Source organism: Neovison vison, chromosome 3 (genome assembly GCF_020171115.1).
Source record: "Neovison vison isolate M4711 chromosome 3, ASM_NN_V1, whole genome shotgun sequence".
Classification (NCBI taxonomy): Eukaryota; Metazoa; Chordata; class Mammalia; order Carnivora; family Mustelidae; genus Neogale; species Neogale vison.
Window position 1 is genome coordinate 28,467,290 of NC_058093.1, and position 18,497 is coordinate 28,485,786.

Sequence of the window (18,497 nt, forward strand, 5' to 3'; positions counted from 1 at the left end):
TGGTATAATCTCAGGAGCCCTGGGGCAAGCAAACAGGCAAAAGACACATCGTATTTGCCTGCACCATTTCCTCGTGCCTTCTTGATAATGGACAGAAGAGGAGAAACACATAAGCAAGTATCTTGCCAAGTCCACACTTTGCCCTGTGTTGGTCACTCAGATTTTCCCCACCTTCCAGGAGTTAGAAGGCAGGAAGAATACAAAATAATAAATATTGGCAACTTTTTCACCACTTGATCTAGAACGTGGCATGTAGTTGGGTCATCACTCTCAGTGCTCCCGAGAGCCCTACGAGATAGGTCCTACTCTCATCCCCGTCCTAGGAGGGAACTGGAGCACAGAGAGGTTAAGGAACTTGCCCAAGGTCACACAACCAATTAGGGATGCGCTCAGGATTTAAATGCAATACTCTGCCTTCAAGGCCAAAGAACAACGGATGGGTCCTGGGGCTGCGAGCCTCCCCCAGTCCAGCTATAACCCAGAGCACGAGAGTACCCCAAGCCTCCAGCACAACCACGAAGGAAACACAAGCAGGTGTTTATGAGAGAGCGGGAAAAGTGGTGTGTCATAAGACTGAAAGGCGGGGTTCATTATAGGATTTCCTTTCCTTTCAAGCTTCAAGGATGAGATTTAAACCCTCTGGTGCAGGAGAGGAGACCAAGTCATTGTTGGTGCTCGGGACAGGGAAGAGCCAGGGTCTGGGAAGCAGGAAGGAGAAAGAGAAAGAGAAACAGGAGGTGAGTAGAAGCCGCCTGGAGGCTGAGGCCGGGACAGTTTGCCTGCCCAGCAGTCACCTGGTACCTTCCTTTCATTCACATCTGACTTGGAATGACCATTCTGCTGGAAGGAGCAGCCTTTTTCATCTGGGATGAAAATTTTAAACAAGGGGCAAATCAAGAGCAAGAAAAGCATTTCTCAAAAACATAAGGGTTTAGGGAAACGGTGTGGGCTACATGGGTACTCCTCGGATCATCTTTGCAACTTTTCCGTAAATCTAAGACAACTCTAAATTTACAAGTTCCCTTTAAAATAATAGATAAACAGATGAGAGTTAGCTAGTTTGATAAAATGCACCTGGAGATTGTGGAATCCTAGAGCAGGGGAGCAAGAAGAAACACAAAACGGAAGAAAATCTGCCTTGTATATATACACACTGTGCGTATGCTGGAATAAAAGTGGAAGACAAATCCTGGACCATCCATTTTAACCCTCAACAGGAGAGAAGCAACTGGGGACAGATAAGGATCCCATGAGACAGAGGGATGGGGACTAAGGAGGCTCGGAACTGCCTCCTTCAAGGGATTCGCAGTCGGGAACTGGAGGGTGGCATTTCCATCCACTCGGGTGACTCTCCAGTGCCCAAACCAGCCCTCTCTCTGTCTGTTTCACTCTCTTCCCTTCTCACTTGCTCCCCACCCATGGATTAGGGCAGTGCCAGAATCGCATAGAAAGCCTCTGGCCCTTAGCCAATTCGGCTACCTTCTCCAGGCCCCAGTTTGGGATCTATAAAATGGGGCTGCCATGAGCCCAGCCCACCTCACAGAACCGAGAAAGTGAATGAAGATGTTTGTGTATTACAAAGTTCTGTGTCGACAGAGATGATTAAAAGTTCCTAGTCACGTCTGTTCAAAATAGCCCCAAACTGCAAATAACCCAAACAGCAATCAACAGTGGGATGGATAAACAAACTGTGGTTTGTTCATAGGCTGGAATACAACACAGCAATCAAAAAGAATGAACCACTGTAATATGCAAGGACAGAATGTTGAATGAATGAAGCCAGGCAGAAGAGTCAACAGGGGCATCTGGGTGGCGCCGACGGTTGAGCATCTGATGCTTGGTTTCAGCCCAGCTCATGATCTCAGGGTCGTGGGATCGAGCCCCATGTCAGGCTTTGTACTCAACATGGATTCTGCTTAAGACTCCCTCTCCCTTTCCTTCAGCCCCTCCCCCCTCCGTGCTCTTTCTCTCTCTCTAAAACAAATAAATCATTTTTTAAAAATATTTTATTTATTTATTTGACAGAGAGATATCACAAGCAGATGGAGAGGCAGGCAGAGAGAGAGAGAGAGAGAGGGAAGCAGGCTCCCTGCTGAGCAGAGAGCCCGACGCGGGACTGGATCCCAGGACCCTGAGATCATGACCTGAGCCGAAGGCAGCGGCTTAACCCACTGAGCCATCCAGGCGCCCAAATAAACCATTTTTTTTAAAAAAGAGTAAATGTACTGTATGATTCAATTTATAAGACGTTCAAAAAGAGGCAAAACTAATCTGCGATGGCAGAAGTAAAACTAGAAATTTCCTTTAGGGGATACTGTCTTGGAGGGGTGCAAAAGGGCACTTCCGGGAACTGGAAATGTTCTAGATATTGATCTAGTTCATATACAGGTACCAACTTACTGACGTGTGTACTTGATGGTACATGAGTTATACTCCCATTAGAAAATGTAAATGACTAAACGTATGTGGAGTGTGAATCTCTATCAAAAGGTCAGAGGGCTATTTGGAAGGATATTACGAAATGATTTTGCTGCTCCTTCTCTCCCGCTCTCAAGCCCTCCCTCACCCCACTCCTCTGCCTCTCTCTAAATAGGAACCTCTTGTTCCTCAACATTCCTTTATTCCACTCCTCTACTCCTTCATCGGACCCCTACTATGAGTCAGGGACTATTCTGGAAGCTGAGGGTACAGGCTAGCTCTCAGCCCTCCTTTGCGCAATTAAACAGGTACTTCATATCTACTCAGGGGCCCCTGCTCAGCAGCAGGGAGCATTTCTCTCAAGCAGGTCCCAGTGGCAAGAACTGGGCACTGAATACCTGAGATCCCTTCCCGTCTTCACCTCTAGTTCAAGAAAGGAGAAAGGCGCCTACTGTGTGCTGGTGTGCATTTATTTCTCTACAACATAGGTCACAGAGCTGGAAGGCAGCAGGGGTAGAGAGACAGGTTTGATTCCTACCTCTCTGCCCTTCCCAACACTGCCAAGGACCACCCTCCCAGGAGCCAGGTCAACCTGGCCCTCTCTCTGAGCACCCGTGAAGTCGGCCTCCAAGGTGGCCCCTCCATTGATTCCTGCCTCCAAGTAATCATGTCTTTACATAGGTCCCTCCCCACAGTCAATGACGATGACATAGACAACAAACAGGATTCTGTAAACATAACAGTATTTGTCTTCCAAGGCAAGGACAAAAAGACATTGTGGTCACCACGTTGCTCTCTCTTGAACCACCCACTTTAAGGAAGCCAGCCACCATGTTGTAAGGACACTCAAGCAGCCCCATGGAGAGCGCCATGGGGCAAGAAACTAGGACCTCCTGCCAACAGCCCACGTCAACTCGATAGCCACATGAATGAACCACTTGGAAGCAGCTCCTCCAGCACCAGTCAGGCCTTCGGATGACCACAGTCCCAGCTGACGTCTTGACTGCCGCCCCACAAGACATCCCCAGCCAGAACCAGCCAGCCAAGCCACACCCAAATTTCTTACCCATGGAAACTGCATGGGATACTAAATGCTTGTGGCTGCTTTCCGCTACTAACTTTGGGGGGAGATTGTTACATCCTATTGCTGTGTAAATAATACAGCCCCTCTCAGATCATATCGTGGTTCATGTTGCAAGAACAGTCCGGAAGGTGGCATGTTAAGGCATCCAGAACTACCCACTCTCCAGAGGGGTGACCAGTGCAGGCTGAGTTTGAGAGGACAGGAGAGAACACACATACGCAAGAAATCCCAGCATGTGGGAAAAGAGCTGCGAAATAAGAAATCAAGCAAAGCAGAAAACTTGGCACCTTCTTCCCTAGAAATTTCTCACACACTCCATCTATCTCGGTAAATGGAACCACGTGCACCCAGTGACTCTAGCCAAAAACCTGGGAGTCATCCCTGGGCCCATTTTCTCTCACACACCCAACATCTCATTCATCAGCCAAGTTCTGGGCTCTACCTCAGAATGTATCCCAGATCTGGCCCCTTCTCACTGCCTTTCGGGCAAGCAAAATGGACTGAACCTCCCCGACCTGGACGATGTCAGCAACCTGCTGGCCCATCTCCCTAGCCTACCCTGTGCCTGCTCAAGTCCAGAGCAGCCTTCTCAAAACAGAGATCCAATCATGTCCCATGTGCTCAAAACGCTCCAGGGCTCACTATTCTCCAGTGACATGACCTTCTTTCAAGCATTTGATAAGCTCATCTCACCTCGGGGCCTTTGCACTTGCTCTTCCAACTTCCAGGTCACCAAGGAACATCAACATTTGGGTCTCACCTCATGTGATCCTTCCTCTGAAAAGTCTTCCTGGGTCACGTTAGCCTAATCACTCTCTAACACACTGCTTTAGTTCATTTCCTTCATAGCATGTTTATCCTACTTATTGTCTGTCTCCCCTAGGAGAATATCAATCCCATGACTGGCCCTTGGAAAGAGCTCAGCAAGCATTTGTGTAATGAGTCCTGTCTAGAGGTAAGGGGATAGATGAGATGACCTCCAAGTTGATCTGGTTATAAAATCCAGAGGACAGAGCTCTGCTGTGTGTGCTGGGGCTCCCACCGCCCTTCCCAGCAGGAGGAAAAGGCAGGGCAGTAGTAAGATCTGTGGTTTTAGGGGAAAGACTTGCCAGCTGGGTGGAGTGCACACCACCAGTGAATCCCATTTCCCATAGAGGAAAATCCTCTAAAAGGCTCTTTCTGTCTGTCTGGCCATGCCCTGCCAGTCCACCTCTACCCTCTGGGCTGTCCTCCAGGGCTAGGCAGAGCAGAATTTTGCTACAACCTACAGCCTGGGAGATTCTGAGTCCCCAGCATTTCCAAGAATTGCCAGGCACGTTATGCCCCCAGAAATCATTTCTGGCATCCCTCTGGCATCTCAGCCTCCATTCAACCAGACTCAGACCCTTCACTGCCAGTGTGTTCATTCCCTCATCCTGTCTAAAGGCATCTGCTGAGGCAAGAGACAGAAAGCCAAGGGGGAGGGGCAGGAAAAAATTAAGGAACATCAGCAAGATGGGATCTTTAGAAGGAAGCACCAAGGCCCAGGGACAAAGATGGTGAGGAGTTACACCATGAGACCTTGGGAAAGTCATTCACCCTTTGGGTGCCTCAGTTTCCTTATTCATAAAACAATGGGATCTTTCAGCCTGTTTTACGCCATGATGGATTAAAAGAATAAAGTCAGATAATGCACTGAAGTGCCTTCTAAAGCCCAAAGCGCTGTACAAACATTCATTGTTATTAAGAGAAGCAGGTGCAGAAAGGAAGAGAGAAAGGGAGTAGACAGGGGAGGAGCGAGAAGGCGCAGCCTCTGGGGTTGGGTGGAGAAGCTCTGCTCTGGATGAACAGAACAGGGAGGCAGATGGAGGGAGAAGCAGAAACTCACTGCCCGCCCCCACCACAGGAGACAAGGCTGCTAGAACCAGAAAAGCAGAAGGCGATGGGAGGGGCAGCTCTCCAGGTGTGCCCATTGTGAGCCAGGCCCTTTGCACTTCTGCTAGGAGGGCACTCCTACCTGGAGTTTACCGATGGGGAGATGGCCCCAGCAAAACCAAGGATTTTGCTTGAGCAAGGTCACCCGGGAGGAAATGGATTACCTCACAGATCTGTCCGCTCCATGAGCACCCTTCTCTAAAATAATCCTTGGCGCCTGGAGTGACTGGTTGATGATAATGACTAATTACTCCATTCTGGAGCACCTACCTTACGTCAGGCACTGTCCTGGGCACTTTCACACCCATTATCCCATTTCATCCTCATAATAACCTCTTCTTATTCCCGTCCCCTCAAGGATGAAACAGGCTCACAGAGGTTGCATGACTGGCCCAAGGTCATTCGGCAAATAAAGAAGCAAAGGATGAGATGAACCAGATACTGAGTCTCCACTGCCCCGTGCATGCTTTTGAAACTTCCTCCCTCCTCCTTCCATTCACTGAACTCCTTCCAGAAAGATCTGGGGTGAACAGCAAAGGTGGACTGCAAGGGCAGGGGAAGATGAGCCATCATGGCGGGTGGTGCAGACGGACAGGTAAGGCCCAGCATTTCCACCTCCAGAAAGCTGCCCCATGTGACAGAACAGCCGCCCTCCCAGATAAGCCATCATAACGCAGCACTCTAAGGAGCCCACTCCTGACCCATCACCCCTCTGTCCAGGCTTGAGAGGATGTAGCGGGGCTCCAAGCCAGCCAGGCCAACCCTCTAGCCTTCTTGCCTCAGTTTCCTTCTCTCACCTAGGCCAGCCTTGAAACACCAATGGGGAAACTGAGGACCAAAATGCCACCTGGCCAATAATAAGAGTGAGATGATCTTATGAGAGGTTCTGTGCCCAGGGAAAGCCTGACCTCTGACCTCATCCCCACTTCCCCACCTATCCCGTTTTCCTGCCACTGGCCTCCTTTGGCTGTGGTCCCCATCCCAAGTTTTTCCAGACTGCCTGAATTGGGCCAACCAGGGCTCTGTGCCGTCCACGGGATAAATGAAATGCATCCCCCTCCTCCTTCATTCCCTGAACCAGGGCCCCCTCCCCCAACTAAGGGAAATACTTTCAAAGTCCCCTCCCTTGGAACTTGGTCCCTGCCAACCACCTTCAGGATCTCCTCAGACCCCGCACCGGCCCCGCACCCCTGGGCCTCGCCTTCACCTTGACCCGAGCCCGCTCCCCGCCCGAAGCTTTGCATAAACAAAGAGCAGGGCAGGGGACGACCCGGGCACCGCCCCCGGCCCGCCGGCGCCCCCTGCTCCCGTCCCGGACCCGAGCCAGTCCCGTCCCCGAGCCCCCCGCCGAGCCTGCCGGCCCGCGGCCGCTTACCTTGGCCTGGCATTTCCGATGACAGGAGAAGCTGCAGACTGCGAGAGGGCGAGACACAGAAAGAAAGTTTAGCCGCGAGGTATGAAATGGAAACTCGGGCGAAATCTCCTCCCACCCCCGCCCGCACTCCGCTCTCGGGAGGGAAGGAGGGAAGGAGGGAAGGAGGAACGGAGGGAGGAGGAGGCGGAGAGGGGCGGCTGCCGCAGCTCCCCGGGGCCTGCGGGGCGGGAACGCCCGGGACTGCGGACCCGCGGGCCGCGGAGGCGCCGAGACCCCATTGCCAGAGCCCCCGGGAGGCGGGCGCGGGGAGGTGGGAGGGGCGGGGGAGGGGCGGGGGGGGGAACCTACTCCCCTGCTGGATCTGTTCCAGGGGCAGAGGTGGCCGGGACCCAGGCCCCGTGGTAGCCGCGCCAAGGAATACGGCTTGGGGTGGGGTGGGGGTTCTCCCATTACATACACACCAGGCAGGCAGGCAGGCAGCCGACACCCCAGGAACTGTGATCGTTGACTCTCCCCCAGAGAGAGACGCACACACCCGATTTACGATCCAGAAGATGGGTGCACACACACAGAAACACTCACCAATAACCACTATCCCCGTGCACTCGGCCAGACATGTACACATACACATATATATACACACATAGCCTCACACACACTCACACTCATGCCCCAGGGAAACCTCTGACTCAGGGGCACCAGCACACACACTTTCAGAGGACACCCCCAGCATACAGCGCGACACAGGCATTGGACACGGACACACGTATAGATGAACCTTATGCAGGCTCACAAACTCCTTGTGCATCATTTGAAACACACACACACACACACACACACACACACACAGAGCAGACTTAACTCTGCCCTCCCACCACCAGAAGCTGGAATCAAATTTCCTATGGGGTTCCCTCAGTCTGGAATGTCCCAGCCCTGCCTGCCCCACCCCCAGGGCCCTCCCTGGGGTGTGGTGGTCCCCTCCCACCAGGTCTCACCGATGGGGTGAGGGGTCTCTTGAGCTGAGCTTCTGCACTGACTTGACCTTGTTAGCTGCTGAGACGGGGCGGCGGGGGGGTGGGGGGGGTGGGGGGGGTGGTAGGAGTCAGGGAGGCTGGGGAGAGCAGCCCCAACCCCAAATCTTTGGCAAGCACAGCCCTGGGCCACAGCCCGCTGCCATGCCTCTTGGATCTACAGTTCGTCCAACCCCTTTCTGGCTTTGAGCCAACCTGATTCTCAGCAGAATGCAAAAGGGGGAGACTGAGGCATAGATGAAGGCCCAGAGCTGCCAAAAGAGGGCTGTCCATACTAAGGCTTCTGATTGGTCTGTAGGAGTGGAAGTCTAGGATGTGACCTTGGCCACTGGCCCTGCCTGGGACCTTGTTCTCCCAGAACCTAGTCCTGGCCCCAACTCAGGCCTGTGACTCAGCTGTTGCTGAGCAAGCCTTTCCTAACCCCACCAGCCACCCAGGCCAGCTCGGGAACTTCTGCACCCCCGACCACACCAGGACATACCCACCCCTGGCCACCCAAATCAAATCATGCCCATCTGTCTAGCCTTTCTGCTTCTTTCTTGCCTTACCCCACCCCACCCCTACTACCCCAGGATGACAATCCCCCTCCAGACACCCCAGCCCCACCCCCATGCCTTCTCTCCTGGCCTTGGAATGTGGAATTGAGAAAGCCTCAGGCCATGTGGCTTGGGCTGGCCCTTCCAGCCAGGCAGGCTCCCCACTGGGCCACTACCTCCAAACAGAAGGACCTTTCCCCTTCCTCTGCTGATCAAATCCCAACCCTCCTGGAATAAGTCCTGGGCCCCTCCTCTGTTCCCTACCTCCTCGCAGCTACCGCCACACAGAGCACGTTTCCCCCACCGCCTCGATCCCTATAACTGTGGGCTCCTTCAGAGGAAGGACCTGTCTCTCTCTCTTTTTCTCTCACTACACAATACCTGGTACACAGTAGAAGCTTAATAAATGATTAAGGAGTTGGACCTGACTGAAGATCTCCCCTGGAGTTTATGTGTTCCCCCATTTAATCATTCCCACCCTACTCTCAGCTTTCCCTTGAGCCATACCCTGCCTGCCCCCAACATTTCATGATCCATCAAAAATGCATTTCCTAAGTGTCCACTCTGGGCCTACTAACCCCAGTCAAGATACCAACAGCACAATGACCTCTGGGACTCCAACTTCAAGTATCTGACAGTTGATAGAATGTGCCAAACTCTTTCCTACCTCAGGGCCTTTGCACTTGCTGTTCCGGCTGCCTGGACCATTCTTTTTCACCCCAGCTGTCTGTCCATTGCTCACCAAGCCAAATCCTCCTTCTCCTTCTAGAATCCACTGAAAGCCATCCATCTCCTCCAAGAGCCTTTTCCTGACCACCTAAATGACATTAGGCACCTCCAATATTCTTTCTCAGCAAGACCCTGATAATTTCCTTCTTAATACAGTTCACAGTCTGAAGTCAACTACTTCAGTAAGCAGTAACTACTGCTCGCTTATGAATAAGTCTGCCTCCCTTCACTAGACCTATGAGGACAGGGAGCATGCCTGTCTCATTCACACCAAATCCCCCGTAGCTAAAACACTTTCTGATCCAACCCCTGGGACACACAGCTGAATGCAGCATCTTTGTGGAAATGGCAAGAAGGTGCCCTTTCTCCAGGCAGACCAACTCTGTACCTGGATGCATGGTCTGGAGAGCAAAGCGTGGCTGCTTCCAGTGCTCTCTCGGGTAGGTGCCCTTGGCAGTGAACAGCCTGCATGACTGTCCGGGGCAGCCCCGCCTGTTGCACAGTGGGCAGACACTCAACAAATGCCCTTGGGTGGAGGGCAGGTGGAGAGATCATTGAGCAACTGCAGTACAGTGAGCCGAGGGCTCGGTGAGTGCTGGAATGCAGAGGGTGCCCTTGAGAGCTCTCTAGTAGGGAGCAAAGGAAGACCTTCCCCAGGCCCCAGCCCGGAACACAAAAGCTCCTCAAACTCCACTCAAGTGGCAGGTTCCCAGCAGCTCTGCCGGTGGATTTGTACACCTTAGGAGCACCCGTGCCCACCCCCAGAGAGGCCCTCTTGGACTGAGCGCCCTCCAGGAATGGTGCCCCCTAGTCTGGCCACCCTTCTCCGGTCTCCCCCAGGGGGCAGTATTTCCTACTCTAACTGGCAGTTCCCCTGCTGTCACATGGAATTTGGGCATGCCACTCTCTGCTGGCTTCCCGCTTTCCAGATCCATGGCACGTTCAAATGTGCTCCAGGAAGGGAAACTGCGGCAGCCAGTGTTTTCTGCCTCCTGGAGGCACACCTTCCTGTCATCCTCTCCCACAGTGAATGGTGCTGGCTTATGTACCCCGCTGAATATTGTAGAAACTCTGGCATGTGACTCCTGCGGCTCTGTCATCAAAGGCATGGTGGCTTCAGCCCTGGTGTCTCCGATCACTGGCTCTGGGGGAAGCCAGGTACCACCCAGGATGCGAGAGGACCCCCAAGCGATGCTATAGAGAGGCCCACATGATGAACAGCTGGGGTCCCCCACCACCAGTCAGTGCCAACTCGGCAGGCGCGTGACCAAACCACTTTGCAAGCAGACCCTCCTGTCCCCGTCAGGCCCTCCGATGACTATGACCCCAGCTGACATCCTGACTACATTTGCGAGAGGTCCAGACCACCCCGTGAAACCACACATGAAACCATGACCTTCAGAAACCATGTGAGATCATAATTTCATATCTGTTGTAAATTGCTAAGTTTGGGGACAAATTTGTTGTGTAACTCCAGATAACCAACACAGAGACCAGAGCCCAGGAGCCCTCAGAAAGCAAGAGGCTAAAGGCTGATGCTGGACACTGAGGCCAGAAGGCATCTCCCCAGTCCTTCCTTGCGCCCCAGGAATAGGCATGTTCATCTCTGAAATTCTTTCTTCCCTTTCCTTCCCCCTACCAAGAACTAGTCATCATATCCCAGAAATTAACTCCAAAGAGACTGTCCCATCTCCCTACCTCCTGCCAGTTCAGACCAATTAATCTTCCCTGGGCCCTGTCTCTCCTCCAGCCTTCCCCGCCCCCCTTTAATCCACAGAGCCACAGGCCATTCTCAAGTGCAAACTGACCACATTGCACTCCTGCTTAGAACGGTCTTGTCCAGCCCCTCAGCACACTTATAACGCCCTTGCCGCCACTTCCAGCCACTGCCCCAAAAGAGATCTGCCATCCTGAACTCCCCCAAAGGACACAGACTCCAGTATGTCTGAAATGGGGAACTCATATACATCCTCCAAGACCCATTTCAAAATGTCCCTCCCTGAATAATCAGGCACTCAAGGATGATCCCTCCCTCCTCTCTGCTCCCAGTGAGGTCCTGTTCAACCTGGCAGTTTTGTGTCCTGCCCTTCCTCCTGGCACAAGGTCTGACATACAGATGGGGCTCAACAAATGTGGTGTAAATTTAAAAACTGGAAGAATTCTTCCCAGCCTAAACCACTGGGACCGATGCTGATGTTCTGGGGCAATGGAAGAGCCATAGGAGAGGGTGGGAGAGCCCCACTTTTCTGCTCCAGCCCCTGCTGGGAGAGGGCCAGTGTGGACCATGGCCAGTGCTTTCTGAGTGCCTCAGGACACACACCACCCATGATCCAGCCTGGTCCAGCTCTCCATGTACCCGCTTTCCTATCTGGCTGCATGAAGACTGGCTCTCAGCCCAGATGTTGGTCATGCTCTGTGACCTGGGACCAGTAAGCCACTCTGAATCTCTATGTTCTCCTTATCTGTAAAATGGGGGCAATAGGAGCATCTTTCCCAGGGTTGTTGTGAGAATTGACGGACTTTGTGTGTGTGGCTGGTCCCGAGGATGCTCTGTGGAAGGTTGTAGCTGGTATCAGCATCGGAGAGCCCCTGTCTCCTAATCAGGACACTGGGTTCTAGTCCTAAGGACCATCTTACAGCTGTGTGACCCGAAGCAAGTACCTCCCACTCTCTGGTCCCCACCACACCCTGCTGACTCACACTCGTTAGTTAGCCTACATTAGCCCTGAAAGTCCCCAAGCTGCTGAGCCCTAGAACAGAGGATCCTCAAGCCATCTCCCCGCTGCAAGAGCCTGGGGCAGCCCACTGGTCTCTCCACCAGTCACCACTGGTCTCTTCCTCCATCCGACAATGGAATCGTGAGCACGCCTGGGTTCCGGCCCCGAACGCATCCCAGACTCTATGAAACACCGAGCCTGCGGTCAACAGGGAGGCCCACTCTGCAAAGTACCCCTCCTCATTGTGGGGAAACCGGGGCAAGAAAACGCCAGCCTTCCCATCCTGTTGGGCTTCGCGCTTGAGTCCTCCCCAGACACACATCCCAGGACCCACCCAACCTTGGTCCCCTGGCTCCCGCAGAAGGCTGGCCTCATAAGCCAGTGACTCCATAAGATGAAGCCCCCTGGGGAGGGATCCTGTCAAACCAAAGCTTGGAAGAGCCCCAGGAGCCTCATCTCTGCCCATGGGTGCCAGTATGCCCCCCCATCCCCCCCCAGCAGGGCCCAGCCAGTAGCAGGGCTGAGAGCCCCAGAGTGTGGAGGGGTCCACAGGTCACCTGCTGGGGTGGAAAACTGCACCCCCCCCAACCCCATTCTGAGCCGGCTCCTGCCTTGCAGGGCTGCTGGGACTCTGTCCTGATGTGGCTTCCTGCCCTCCCGGGAACACAGGAAGCCAACATTGTTGGGATCTAAATGGCCTTTTCCTCCCAGCCTCAGCTCGGAAAATGAGCACATAGCCTCGGTGTGCACCTGACCCCAGCAGGAACTGCCCACACCCCCAGTGGGCCTCAACTCTTTTCTCCAGCTGGCAGAGAGACTGGCCCAACCACCCACCTGCCTGCACAGCCACATGGCCTTTCCCTGCCCCACTTATCTCCACGGCCTGGCCTGGAGGTGTGTGATGGTTTCTGTGATGTGTCAGCTCAGGTAGGCTATCTATCATACCGAGATAGTTGTTCAGCATGTCCCTAGATGTTTCTGGGTAGGGGCTTTTATGGATAAGATTAACATTTAAATCAGCAGACGTTGAGTAAAGCACATTAACCTCCATGATGTGGGTGGGCCTCATCCAATTAGTCGAAGGCCTGAATAAAACAAAGACTGATTTCCCCAAGCAAGAAGGGACTCTGCCAGCTGACTGGTTTTGAATCTGAACTGCAACTCTTCCCTGGGTGTCTAGCCTGACCACAGATTTTGGATTTGCCAAGCCCCCATAATTTCATGAGCCAATTCCTTAAAATAGATTATCTATCTATCCATCCATCCATACATCCCGTTGGTTCTGTTTCTCTGGGGTACCCCAAGTAATACAAGGTATCTCAGGGCATGGCCAGGGGTGTGGGTGCCGTGTGGCTCTGAAGTTCAAGCAAGAAGAAACCTTCTTGATGTTCCCATCCAGTGGTTTTCAAACTTTTATGCAGATGGAATCTTACGGGGAACCTCAGTGATCTTGGTCAACAATGACTAAATGCTTGATCTGAGCTCTTTATGTGTACATATTATCTCATTTAATCCCCAAAGTAACCTGAGGAGGGAGGTGTGCTATGTGTCTCATTTGAAAGGAGAGGTGACTGAGGCTCATACGGGTAACACGGGCTGCTCGAGTTCTTACTGGTAAGGGCAGAGCTGGGATACGAATCCAGGACGTCTGGGCTAAGCGCAAGAGCACCATCCATTCTGCCTCCCAATATGTCTAACCTCTAAAACCAGAGCTGTTCTGATTAAAGTGTGCAGGAGTTCCAGAACCCCAACCCTTCAAGCCTTCCCCCTTAGGTTTCCCCCTTTCCTACCTTCTCAAACCCCTAAATCGTCTCCAGAAAAACCTTACAGGTCTGTTGGATGAGTTTAGAGCCTCTGATCTAGTCCAATCCGTCCTTTAGAGAAATGGGAAAGCTAGGCCCAGAGAGGTTAAGTTTCTCACCCAAGCTCACACAGCCGGGCCATGGCAAGCCAGGACTAGAACCCATGGGTCTTCCCACCCTACCAGGCTGCCTCTAATGACTCCAAAGAGGTCCTCAGGCAGAGGGTAGAAGCTGGGGTCCCCAGTGAAGTAACAGAAGACAAAGAGCTCCCTGCAACAAGGCTTCCCCACATCCAGCCGGTAAGGGCTTCTGGGTAGGTTTGTCCCATTGAGAGCCTAATTATCTTTCCCAAGTGCATCCCTCTTGGGGGAAACAGCAGACGACTTCCCCAATCTTCCAGGTCAATCAGAGGCATTGAAAAGAGAAGTAATCTAAGCTTTGCCCCCCAGTCCAGGCCCAGATGGCAGCCTTTGGGCTCTTAAGCTGGCATTCTGGTCTCTTCCCTTGGGTTTCAGCCTAGCAGAAGGCCAGGGCCCTTTGGCAAGGCTGTAGCCTCCCTAGAGCACTGCCGCAAGCATCTGTGAGAAGCCCGTTGTTTGAACGGAGGAACTCCTACACATCCGTCAAGACCCAGCCTACATCTGCCTTCCCTGATGAACCCTGGTAGGAAAATCTCTGCTAAGTCAGAGAGGACCTTTCACACACACCTCTCTGTCAGCTTTGCTGCCATTTTCTGTGATTGTCGGCCTGTCTGCCTCTCAGGTCAGGGGGCTGGGTCTTGGCTCCAGTACCTGGCTCCGCATCAGGCCCAGAGGGGGCACAGTTCACGATCAGCAGATGGACACACATGTGTTCGCAGCAGGTGAAGCGGCCGCCTCCACTGGGACAGTTAGCAGGCCCTTTACAGACTCCAACCAGGGAGCTTTCCAGACTTCCCCTTCCCCCATATGGCCCTCGGTGCTATTCTTGGTCCAGCCCCCTCTCTCTAGCTGAGGAAACTGAGTCCTGAGCAGTGACGTAACTCACCTGAGGTCACGCAGCCTGTGAATGGCAGGGTCACAAATAGAGCCAAGACCCCTAACAGAGGCCCCGGGCCTCCTCTCCTGCCATTGTCTCATCCGTCCGTCTCCCCCCACACGGAGACTTAGTCCCTAACGCCAGCATTCGTGTTACAGCCACACACAGAACCTCCGTGTTCCTCACAGTCACCACCTGCCTAGGGACCCAGGACAGGGTTTATTATTAACCCCACAGCACACAGCAGGAAACGGGCTCAGCGAAGGAGAAGACTGGCAGCCGTCTCACAGTGACCTCTTGGCCTGTTTATCAGTCACACTTACGCCCGAATGTCCTGCCACCTTAGTTCAGGCAGACAAGCGCCCCAGTTTCTCTAGATCTAGGAAATTGTCCTCACTGCCCCTGCCTGCAGGACTTCCCTCGTGCCACAAGCCCCGTGGAGACTGAATTCACAGCCTTGATGTTCCAGACATTCTGCCCCTCATCACCCCCAGCCACGAATCCAGAGGGTAACCATTCTGTAACCCCAGACTTGAAGCCCCAGAAAAGGAACCAGAGCACAGCAAACCCTGGGCTTGGCAAACAAAACATGACCTGGATTTTAGTCCACAATCACCCCCTTCACCAGGGAGCAACAATGCATACCTTGTGGCCCTGGATGGTTGGAGGATGGATGGATGGATGGATGGATAAGAGCATCTATCCAGCTTGTGCCACCTCCCGGTTTCAAAGCACAGAGAGTTGGCTCATTGCTGCGTCGCCCACCAGTTAGTACAGTGACCCCAACACTGACCTCAGGCCAGGTGACACTGACGGTCTTGCTGAAAAGCCACCCCGTAGCCTGTAGAGCTGGGAGTCTTCAGTCCTCCCTTGCTGGGCCCCAGACCCCAGCCCTTCCATGGCCCAGTGCTGACACCTGGTGGTGCCTTTGGACTTTAGTCCTGGCTTGCTTTCCACTTCTCAATAACTCATTCAGAGCTGCCAAACCAGCCCAGCAGCCCACTGGCCACCTGCCCTCCACTCTGGTTCACACCAGCAGGGCCAGGCTCCGAACCAGGTAAAACCCGTGTCTCACCTCGGGAGCCTTCCATTCCCACGGGTCACATCCCCTCTTCAACCCAGGCCCTCAAGCCAGGACCACAGACCACAGACCCAGGGGAACCCAGGACCACAGACCATCACAGAAAATTCAGCCACAGATGTGTGCCCAAGGTCACAGTGAGTGCCGGACTTCCTTCTTCCCCACCCCTGCGCTGCCTCCTATCAGAGAAGTGCCAGCGGTCGCCGGGTGAAGGGAAGGCACACTGGGGAAGGAAGGAAGGATCTGGGGGGGCGCTCAGGGGTGAACTTCAGCAGGTTCAGGGGGCGGGGTCACGTGGGGCAGTGACGCTAGTAAAATGCAAAGCCCCGCCTCCAGCAATTCTGGCCTGACTCCTCCCACCTCCCCACGCTGACCCACCACCCGTCCTAGCCGGACCTCTGGGGAGGAAGGTGACACTATGCGGCGAATTTGGGTACTGCAGAAGTCCTTGTTGGCCGCCTAAATCCCATCTGGGTATCCCAGCTTTTCAGCGAAGGACCATTAACCTCTACCCTTTGCTGAGAGCGGGACGTGCCTAGAATGTCCTCCACATGTACATTCGCACACACTCACACGCTCCTATCCACCCACTCCCCACTCAATTGTGCCGCTAAACTCCTTGTCTAGGAAGACTTCCCTCCCCCAGGGAGCACACCCCGACAGCCCCACTCAGACCCAGCCAGCTGTGTGCCTTGGCAAGAGTCTTAGGGACTGAGCCCCAGCTGCTTCTTCTGTAAATCGAGGGTGACACAGGCACCACCCCTGCCCTACGCTGTGAGCACCACAGGAGAGCCTTATGAGCGCTGTGATACAAAAGGCTTTGATAATTACTCTGCTTCCCAGCCCCACTAAGACTTGGGGGGGGGGGTGTGGAGGGGAAAGTCCCAGTGGAGCCACGTGAGTCAAGGCCCAGGGTGAGAACAAGATTGGCCCCTTCAGCATCTTTGACACACTTGGTTTACGCAAGAGCCGAGCAGGGTGCAGCTGGGCTGAGTGTGGACTTGGGGGACAGGGGTAGATGGGTCAGAGAGCTGGCAAGGGGTGGATGCCGGCAGGCCTCACAGTGAAGGAAGGGGACAGTGCTCTGACTTGGGGGCCGGGGAGGCTCCCAAAGCTGAACCCGGGGACAGACAGAACTAGGTCTGCATAGAGTCTGGCTGGGAGAGGGTGAGGAGCGGTGGGTTGGAGAGGATGGGTCAGGAGGCAAAGGAGCTGCAGTCAGCCCTCCAGGTGAGAGGTGTGACAGCCGGAATCGGCAGCAGAGAAGCTCAAACTATATTGGGAGGCCCTGGCAATGGAGGGAGGGGAGGAAGGCATCTGGCAGGGCAACTGGATGGGCGATGACATCAGGCACCGCGATCAGGCGCAGGGGCCTCCCACTGATTTTACACTGATTTTATGGTGCGATCTGGGGCAAGACACTGATTTCTCTGACAACAGTGGCAGCCAGACCCCAGGCTGGGTCAGAAGCCCATGAGAACAGTGACTGAAAAAGCCCAGCAGCCACCAGCCCTTCCCCGGTCTGATCTGTGGCCTCAAACTCACCCCTAAATTTGGTTGGTGCTCTTCCCAGTGCCAGGCATACGCCACCCACACACCTTCCACACACCCCATCCCCGTGCCAATCACGGGACCTCCACGGGTCATCCACGTGCTCGCCGCACAACACCCACACATCCCCACGCCCCACCTGCGTGCCAGCTACACGACACCCACAGGCTGGCCGCACCCCACTCACACCCCCTCCACACGCCGTCCACACGCTCACTATGTGCCAACCACACACCACACACCACTGGGCGTACACCTGCCACAGGCCCCCAGCATCCACGCATAGGCTACCTGCCATCTCCATGCCACCCATCACCGCCACGTATCACAAACGCCCACAAGCTCGTCATCTGGTGTGCTCAGATGCTCAGCAACCCCCCACCACCACCACGTGAGAACCCGGCACCAGGCCAGGACCCCAAGGACATCCGCCCAGGTGCCAGGCCACCTCATTCCCCCAACGACCCACTCCCCGTCCCCCGTAGCCTGCCCAGCTGCTCACCTTTGCAAGTGCAACCCTCGCGGGTGATGACCTGACGGCAGATGCCACAGGGCTTCACCTTCTTGAAGGTCTTCACCTTGAAGTGGTGAGTCTTGGGGGCCTCCAGATCCTCTGGCTGTGGGGGGAGAGGCACAGTGATCAGGCCTGGGCACAAGGCCGGGAAAGGAGCCAGGGGAACTCGGGGATAAGTGGGCCAGGACTGGGGAAAACGAGAGGTGAGAGAGCCCCTTCAGGGGTGACAGGCCTGAGCCTATTTCTGGGAGGAGATGCCCCAGGAAAGAGAGCTGAACAGGACCCAAACCCAAACACTGAGGTGGGTGGCATACCGGGACACAGATTTCACATGACTTACTCGATACAATTTTACACACGTACGCCATGTCACCACACTCCAGAAGACTCTCTCATAGCCGTCCCAGTCAATAGCCCCCTTAGGTAAATACTATTGTGACTTTTTCTTAAAAGATTTTATTTATGTATTTATTTGTGTGTGAGAGCGGGAGGAGAGCAGAGAGGGGGAATGGGGAGAATCCCAAGTAGACCCTGAGATCATGATCCGGGTCAAAATCAAAAGTTAGACGCGGGGCTCCTGGGTGGCTCAGTGGTTTAATCATCTGCTCTTGGCTCAGGTTATGGTCTGGGATCAAGCCCCACCACCGGGCTCCCTGCTCAGTGGAGAGTCAGCTTCTCCCTTTGTGCGCGTGGTCTCTCTCTCTCTCTCAAATAAATAAAATCTCTTA

The 18,497-nt window shown here is 54.0% G+C and overlaps 1 protein-coding gene across 2 annotated transcripts in view; it reads right to left on the reverse strand.

Annotated features, from left to right (window-relative positions):
- TNS1 (tensin 1) overlaps positions 1–17,857 on the reverse strand; it is a 179,771-nt gene extending 161,914 nt beyond the window's left edge. The window contains exons 1-2 of one of the 2 annotated variants that reach the window (XM_044241576.1): positions 17,758–17,857; positions 6,792–6,829 (exon numbers count right to left, since the gene is read on the reverse strand). The gene's annotated coding sequence lies outside the window, so the exon portion shown is untranslated. The remainder of the gene's footprint in view (positions 1–6,791; positions 6,830–17,757) is intronic. The other variant, XM_044241575.1, reaches the window with a different exon arrangement.
- Between the last annotated feature and the right edge of the window lie 640 nt (positions 17,858–18,497).